Below are 9,703 nucleotides of genomic sequence, written 5' to 3'. Positions count from 1 at the left end.
TTGTGTCTGTCTGTAAGCTGAGATGCATTTGGTTTGTTCGTTTGTGTCATAAGTGGCATTCATTTTTTTAGCAAAGGGAATATTTGTGCGTTTTTTTTTTTTTTTACAATGCACAGTTTTGCACATTTTTTAAAGTTTGTAAATTATTTGGAGTGATTATTCTGAATGTGTATCTGTCGTTTTGTGTATGAGACAGAGTTACTCTCCATTAAAATGGCTGATATGAATGCTCTCCGTTATCATCATAAATACAGACACATTTTAACACAAATCTGAGCTCTTAAAGTCACAAATAAAATACATCTGTGATTGTCAACATCAAACATTCTCTCTTTGTTTTCTGGACTGAATCACTGAAGATTTTTCTGTCTGTGTCAACAAGATGCCCTTTATTCTTCAGCTATTAGAATTAATGTAACTATATTAATATTAAAGAATATACATCTGAACAAAAATAGTAAATCAATAATGGTGATAATCTCAAAAATGCAGAGTATTCTTCAGAATTTCTCCTTTTGTATTCCTCTGAAGAATGAAGGTCAGACAGGTTTGGAACGGCATGATGGTAACTAAAAAATTTATTTTTTGTTTCTGTTTTCACAATTTTGAATGGACTTTAAAATTTCCAAAGGAACAGTGCAAGGCATGTTTTAGAGCTTGGCATAACTAGAAAAAAAGGACTTGAATTATAAAATTTCCAATGGCATTTAAAGAGGTTGAAATTAGGCTTCCTCATACATGCAGGTTTTCCAAGACTCTGGGAATTCTGTTTTTTGAAAGACAAAAACCAGTTGTTGACGTGTGTAAATTAAAATAAGAAAAAACTTGATTTTTAGAATTTTTTTGGAACTTTAGATTTTAAAACTTCTTTTGACTTTTAAATAAATGCAATTTCAAGAGATATAACATATCTTTTACATCTCGCAATTCTGATTTTTTTTTGTAATCCTGAGTTAAAATTAACTTTTTTCTCAGAATTCATATCTCGCATAGCTTACTTTTTCCTTCTCAATTACAAGTTTACATCTCGTAATTCTGACTTTTTTCTCAGAATTGTGAATTTACATCTTGTAATTCTGATTACTTTTTCTCGCAATTCTGAGTTTATATCTCCCAATTTTGACTTTTTTTTTTTTTCGCAATTCCGAGTTTACCTCTTGCAATCCCAAGTTTTTCCCCCCTTCAATTCTTCTTGGAATTCTGAATTTGCATCTCTTGAGAAAAAAAACTTGTAATTGCAAGATTTAAACATGCAATTCTGAGAAAAAGGTCAGAATTGTGAGATTACCTTTTTTCATATTTTTACTCCGTGGCAGAGATGAGCTTCCATACCCCTGGTTGAGACTTTACTGATCTACAATGTACATAAAGTGCGTGCACTGACACTGATTGTCCAGTAGATAGAGCAGTGAACATCATGAGATGCGGCTCTGCTGCGCTTCATTTACTAAATGTCTGGAGAGAGAAAAGAGACTACAGTTGGAGGAGGGGCTGTCAATCTAGAGCCAGACTACTGAAGAAAACAGACACAATAAAAATGACATTGATAAATGAAAGCTGGCAAACCATTCGAATGCCTCTACGCTTCAGTCACAATACAAGCGCCAAGAACACAGATCTACCTTTCAAATAGAGACACAAACTAAGTTATTAACAAAAGGCATCCGTATTTGGCATTTGCGAAGATAACCAAACCTTCTCATGGTGGGAAAAATGACATTTAAGATGCTGTGGACGAGTGACGTGATCAGATGTGTCAGTGGGACACAAGTGTCGTCCGGTTCTCTTAATGCTCGCATGCATTATTTAGTTCAGAATGGAGCCACAGGAAGCACAATCGACCATCAGATGGACTGATAGACTGAAGACTCAAGCCCAAGGGAGACAAGAGAGCGCAGTTCCTCAATGTCCTCTTACCTGTCAGTCTGTCACCTGAGGCCTGAATATTTAATGTATACGCCGTTTGCTCCAGGCGTTTTACTGTGCTCATGTAGAGCGATGTTGAGGCTTTTAAAAGCAGGTGAAGGACCTTGACAGAAATGGGCCAAAAAGTGAACCGAGTGAAAACCAATCCAGTTTTCTCAGTATTCACACTGTCCTAAAAAGAGTGAAAGTGAATTGAGTGAGAATGCATTAATAACTATTGCTTATTTTTTTACTTCCAGGAGTTGAATTTGCTGCCCTGAGAGCACAAGAACAACCTGCATTACAAGAGAAAATGCCAGATTAAAAATGCTTTTCAGTGTCACACGTCACTTCAGTACATGTCAGGATCAAATCTATTCATTTTTTATCATTTTATGAGCACATTTTATTGCCAGTTGCACTGTTCACAGAAATCTCCACGTCATTCCTATCTGGAACGTACAGTAATTCAATTTGACAAAATGTATGAGGTGAATAATTAAGTATGTAAACTTTGTAAGACTTCTTTGATTATGAGGCATGTTTTATTGTAATGTACAGCTTTAAATGATAGTAGGCGTTGTACATTTTATAGCTACTACATTTTATATATTAAGATTTCCCCAAGAAAAAAAAATATTTTCAAAGAAATATATATAAATATATATAAAATTTTAAAGGGGTCATATGATGCTGCTAAAAACATACATTTTGTGTATTTGGTGTAATGAAATGTGTTTATGTGGTTTAAGGTTAAAAAAACATATTATTTTCCACATCTTGTACATTATTGTTTCTCCTCTTTGATGCACCAAGAGCTTGTGACACTCCAAAGAGAAAGGAAAAATTGAAATCGCATCATAAAACCCCTTTAATATAAATAATAAATATGACAATTTGGATATAAATACACAAGTTAATCATTAAACTCGCTAAAATCCTGTTGCTCACTCAGACAGGTTGCTTGAGAAATCAGAAGTAACCAAAGGAGAGTAGTGAAAGCTCATTTAAAATAATAAATAAAATAATGTTTTCCTTTGTATTTAAGCCTTCTCAGAAATGAATTGTATCTAATGCACTGAGACATCATAATGTAATTAACGCAGCGGTATCATGTTATTTAATCATTATATTCCCTATGTTGGAGGCTGTTTCGGGCATGATGCGTGCAAGAGCGTGTGCTTCATTAGCGGTCATAAGCTGAATGTTAATCAGGTGCAGTGCCGGCATGTTCCTGTCTCCAGGGTAACCGCGCTCCCGCTTGCATGTGCCAACTCATCTCTGTGTGTGTACCTGTTTTTCTATTCTGGTGGGGACTTAAACCTGAATACACACAGACTCATGGGGACTCGTGTCACGGTGGGGACCTAAATTGAGGTCCTCACGGGTAAACATGCAAATAAATCACACAGAATTAAGTTTTTTTTAATCTAAAAATGCACAAAGTCTCCTGTGAGGGGTAGGTTTAGGGGTAGGGTTGGTGTAGGGCAATAGAATATACGGTCTGTACAGTAGAAAAACCATTACGCCTATGGAGAGTCCCCACAAGGATAGCTGACCAGACATGTGTGTGTGTGTGTGTGTGTGTGCGGAACGCTGAACGCGGGATTTGCATGCGCTGACATCTCCACCCGTGCAGAAGAGGCTGTGTGGGGTTTGTGTGTGTGTGTGTGTGGTGTGCATGAATGCCGACACACTCATCTGCGTGCTTGCTTTGAGCGTGTTTCTGGTGTTTTTCAGAGTGTTTTGCGTTTCAGAGAGGCGCTTCTTTTTGTTTTACTGCTTTGTCTTTTCTCTGTGATATTGAGTTGCCTGAATATTAGGCCTAGCATAGAATAGAGCAACAGTGACCAAACACCTTTCCTGTGCCCAGCTTGGTTCAAGAAGTATTTTATTGTCGTCTTCTCCGTAAGCATTTGAAAAAAAACAAATCAGCAAAAAGTTCTGAGTCATGAACCAAACCAACCAGGTGAGAGATGAATCACTGAGCAAATAGTTTGAAACAAAAAGACAAACGTGTGCACTTAAATTATTATGAACATTGCGAATATGGTACAATATAAAACTTTTTATTTACGGCCCGTTTACACCAAGATCGATCTATAACTAGCAATGCATGGTGACCTTTTGTTAGGCCTATCATTAGCACACTGCTGCCACTTATAATCGGGTGGATTCTGAATTAGCTGTTAATGTTTTAATCCTTCATCAGTGGAAACAAAATGGCTCTGAATGACATTGTTCCTCTGTGTTGTTATCTTTATAGTTGTGCTGTGGACTCCAATAGGTCTGTAGGTTTTCTAGGGCTAATCAACATAATGACTGAATAATAATTATTTCTGCCAGAATTATTAAAAACCAACATGTTACAGTAATAAGCCCCATTCAGACGGTAATTGTTTTTCATGTGAATGTCTGTAAAAATAAATTTACATGGCACGTCAGTGATAAAAAGCGATTTGGAATGGCGATTTATTCACATTGGAGATTTGACCGTTTATTTGAATAAATATAAAAAAATCTAAAAGGTGTGTATGGAAGAAAAACAATGACAAATGTCTTTGAAACAAAAAAAAGCATGTTGAATTGAAAAAATAATACATTTTTAGGGGCTGAAATTTAACATAGTTGTTTATTTAAACTGTGAATATTTCAGTTCAAGACATTTCACATACATTTTCATAATTAAAAATTCAGTAATTCATATTCGCTTTCCAGAGTTCACTTCCGAAATAGCCAATCTGTTTAAAAATATAATGTATATTGTATAATATTCAACAGGCAATTTTCTGTCCATTTTATTTCACTTTACAAATTCGCTTCCACAAATTCACTGCTTCAAATTCAGCATTGCACATCCGGGAACTGCAGGAATAGCAGTAGAGTATCGATGCATGATCTCAATCGGCTGTTAGTCACTCACCAGCAGGTGGCGCAAGCGGGTGTTGATGAAGACCAAACATCACACTCCAGAATTCCCAAATGAACTAATACAGTGATATAAACAAGACCAACCTCGCTATACACCTTATTGATGATGCAAACTATACAGGCAAGCAGATGTACTCAGAATATAAACGTAACACGCAAGGTTTCACGTGGTTCCTCTCAGAAATCTGTTGTAAAGAAAATGCTTCACGCGGGGCTCAGTGGACTAACACAATATTAACTATAGCTATTAAAGGACCAAACTCAGAATACTCCTTACTGATGATGCAAAGTATATACAGGCAAGCAAATGAAACCAGAATACTGCACGATTGACTTTTCCCATAAAGAAAACATTTAAGGTGGTTTCATAATAAATGACCAAATTTGGAGTCTAATTAATAAAATATACTACGTACAGATAAGCAGATGAGTCCAGAATATTAACACAAACCACAAAGTGGTTTAAATGGTTTAAAGCCTTTTTCTCCCATAGAAAACAGTGCTAGGCCTATAAAAAAGTTAGTTTTATGTTTATTCGCTGCATATTCGCCTAGGCTGCTTTAGGGATCGTCTGCAAATTTACCTCACAGTACAAAACGAAGTCCATTAATTCATTAAATTTAATGTTTACAGGGCTATAGTAAATGCCTAGAGGGTAAACTGACTAAATATATATTGCCAATATCTCGCCTTAAACAATGCTACCCCTAAGTATACATTGCACACAAATATTTTTAAGAAACAAATTACAGTAATTCACCAAAATGGGATTTTTGGTGTTCCAAATGTTGTAGTATGTTCCTAGTGATCAGACTGACTTATTACAGTTGGAATTTTTCCAATATCTTCCTCACTGTACATACAGTACATAATTATTCTTAGAAAAATTACTGAAATTCGTCTAAAAGTTTTTTTTAAATATTTTTTTTCATGTTCCAAAATAAAACATTGGATGTTTTAACCTAGTGAATGGAGTGTCAGACAGTTCCTCGGTCACCGTGCGATAGCACGTCTTCTCCGGTTAAAATTTGCAGTTACAATACTCGTAGGTGGTTTTGAATAATTTTTTATGTCGATATAAAGTGGTTGCATATTGTTAAAACTAATAGTGGTAGTGATATCTTTGTAGGACTGTCGACTCTATAGAACAGTGGCAAGGGAACGCGCATGTCCGGTGAAAACTAACTTTGCTCCACTAGAAAGTGATTATAAAGAAAATGCTGAGCGTTGCATTCTTCTGACCTCATCTGCTTGCCTATATAGTTTGTATCATCAGTAATGTGTATACTGAGATCTGAGGTCTTGCTTATGTCACTGTATTAGTTCATTGAGGCGTGTTAAGTCTTTGGGGAATCCTGGAATGTGACATAAACCCCAGTATTCGTCACACAAGCCATGATTGAAGTTAAGGAAACTCAGCAACCGAAACAATACATGTCTTAGATGTAGGGTTGGGTACCGAAATCCGGTACCAATATGGTACCGGTACCTATGTAACCGGTATGTACTAGAACCGAATCAGAATGCAGATTTCGGTTCCTCATTTCGGTGCCATGCCTGAGCGATCGATTAAAATATTTGTCCTCTGGTTCTCCGAAACGGACGTAAGAAGTATCATCGTAAAAGCGCAAGCGGCTTCGGTTTCTCCCGCCCGTGACCAATCAGCTCTCAGACTGAGATTTATGCAAATGAGGAATGATGTCATCACACAGGCCACCCCGCATCCTTTCTTTACGCGCCGTCGCTCTTCTTTTCTATCGCCTCGGACCCCATTCCCTGCCCCCATGTGCCCACCCCCCAAATTTCATCGTGAAAAATAATTTCCCAACTGAGAAAATGCACGTGAACTCAAGTCAGAAAACTGTAATAATACAAATATTATTACATGCTAATCAACATAAATAATGATTAAATAAATATAAAGTAATTATTTATGTCATAATTATTCATAATTCACGTTTACAGAATAACATTAAAGTGAAAAAATACTGGTAATTCTCACCTCATGGTCAAAGGCCGCTTTAGAATTAAAAAGAATAATCAAACTTTATCGTTATCATTCTTGGTGTGAACAGGCATTCACAGTCATTGATTGATCTGAAGTAATACATTTGCTGTGAATTTGATGAGGATTTGGCTATTAAACAACTGACTGTGACTTCAGTAGGAAATACACACGTTTATTTGTTATCACACTACACTCAAATATAATGTCCACTACAGAGGCAAAAACTCCATAGCTGGGTCTCAGGAGGCTATTTATATGCCAAAGTCAGTTCATCTGTGTAGAAAACAAATAGGATTTTACTGCTTTACTTCTTAGCTTCTGCTCTGAAGTTTCTGAATCTGGGCTGTTTTTGTTTTAGGGAGTGTTTGTTCCTGTCATGTTTCTAGCTCAGGCTTGTGTTTTGTGCGAGTGCCAGTGTTGTTGAGCCGTTTTGCCCAGCTACACGGCTGATTGCTGGCATTGGGGAAAAACAATCAGATAAATAGCATAGGAAGTGAGTGACGGCTCAAATGCCCTGCCCCTTCCTGCCAATTCGGCACCGTCCCCTACCGCAAGGGTCAGGATATTTCCTCCCTTTGTGTGCACTCCTGAAGGGGGCCAAAACGTCTGTAAGCCAACACACTCGTGTTTGAGCGCTCGGAGTTCTGGACTCTCTAAAATGTCACCCTTTATTTTGCCTGGACGTTCTGCTGTTGCTAGGCATGAGGTCATCTCGCCACTCCAAAAGCTCTATGATATCATAGTTGAGTCGAAGCGAAGGTTCTATCAATCTGCAATAAATCCAGCCTGGTTCTTGGCACCTGTTTGCGCAATAAATATTCTGTAATATTTCTATGTGGGTGTGTACAGGAGCCTGTTGAGATTGACATGTGACTGTATTCAAATCAGGAGGCTGTAAATTAAACAGAAGTAAGAAAACATGAGCTAATACAGTACCAGGGGTGGGAATTGCCATAGACCTTTATTCAGTATTGCAATGATATTGTTGCCGATGCAACTGAGGTAAAAAAAATAATAAATGAGTGAGAGAGAACAGGTTTATACTGACAGGTCTGTGCGACCGTGATCTGTTAGAGAGACTCGTGGTAGAGAATAAATACAACAGGTTTTTTGTATGCTTTGCTGCTCAGAGAGGCATGGACTTCTGCTAGAGGAACATTTACATGCAGCTTTGTTTGTCAGAAAAGGAGAGCGCTCGCGAAACAGAGAGGCAGACAGACATGTCGAAAGCCCACCCTGTGTCCCACCGTCTCCACAGCGCTGGAGAGAAAGGAAGACAAAGACTTGTATGAGAGCAGCAGCAGTCTAGAGGCTTCTCCAGCGTGTCTGAAAGAACAGGCTTACAAGCAAATGCTACAAAACCACATGCAGAAAGGACAAATATGTAGCTTGCATGCGTATGAACATGCATGCAAACCGTCCACTATATGGAGCAATTTAATGTGCTCACAGGCGTCTTTAAGCTGTAAGCCAAATAAATCTGTCTAAAATCTGATCCAAAATGTCCTTCGTGTTCAAATACGCCCCTGAATGCAAAACAATTTTGATTTACTATTTTACCTCCAATCCTATTGAGGTTTAAAATATTATCTGTATTGGCATGTGGTTCTCAACTGGTGGGTTGCAAATCGAAAATATTGAAAATAAGAAAGCAGAAAAAAAGATTTCAAGTGTTGATAATAAAATGTGGTTAATATTATCATACATAGTCATGAAAGCAAAGTAAACAGGTGTCAGCTTTTAAAGAGGAGGCAAAAATGCTGCCCAAATAGATTAGTTGTCAGTTTTCTATTTAGCTTATGTCTTTTAAATAATTCTGAATATAGCTCGGCCAAATTTTGCACTGGTCACCATATTATATACTAGGTGTAATCCGTGTCCTGCAGTAAAACCAGTTGTCTGCTAAACTCAGTGCTATTTTAGTGTCATTCACAAACTATTATAGTTTTCATAATTTTATAATATAGTGTCATATTTTTAGTAATATTTTACATTATTTAATGTGTATTTGTTTTCAATTAAATTTTTTTAAGTTTTAAAGGGGTCATATGATGCAGCTAAAAAGAACATTATTTTGTGTATTTGGTGTAATGAAATGTGTTTATGCGGTTTAAGGTTAAAAAAACACATTCTTTTCCACATACTGTACATTATTGTTTCTCCTCTATGCCCCGCCTTTCTGAAACGCGTCGATTTTTACAAAGCTCATCGGTCTGAAAAAGTGAGGTGTGCTCTGATTGGCCAGATATCCAGTGCGTTGTGATTGGCCGAGTACCTCAAGCGTGAGACGGAAATGTTACATCCCTTACCATATTGGGATGCCTGCGGCAACCACGTGACGACCCCGGGCTGGACTCCGCTTCGTCCATGGTGAAAGCCGATCCGGCGATCCACAGCGCGAAGTTGAAGCATTTCCTCAGCGACCAGCACGGATCAGCTCCAGGCATGACGAAGCGGATATCGTCCTCTTTTGGAAGACCAAACAAAGTAGTTTCGCTTTCACAATGAAGTACACAGTGCCTTCACGACATGGCGGCGGCGGCAACAATACTACCGTGAGAATAAAAGTTACGCCTTCTTTCTTTGGCTGAACATTGGAAGACCAAACAAAGTAGTTTCGCTTTCACAATGAAGTACACAGTGCCTTCACGACATGGCGGCGGCGGCAACAATACTACCGTGAGAATAAAAGTTACGCCTTCTTTCTTTGGCTGAACATTTGGAGTTATGCAAATCTTCCCACATCGTGACGTAGATATGTGGGGGCGTGTTAGAACGAGCCGTTTTAGGTAGTTTTAGGCTGACTCTTAACTTTTATAAAGAATATCTCTTTGGATTTGAGACTTTAGTCTTTGCATC

This window comes from Sinocyclocheilus grahami, unplaced genomic scaffold, assembly GCF_001515645.1.
Source record: "Sinocyclocheilus grahami isolate Dianchi unplaced genomic scaffold, SAMN03320097.WGS_v1.1 scaffold2107.1, whole genome shotgun sequence".
NCBI classification, from domain to species: Eukaryota; Metazoa; Chordata; class Actinopteri; order Cypriniformes; family Cyprinidae; genus Sinocyclocheilus; species Sinocyclocheilus grahami.
Note: the sequence above shows the minus strand (reverse complement) of the source record.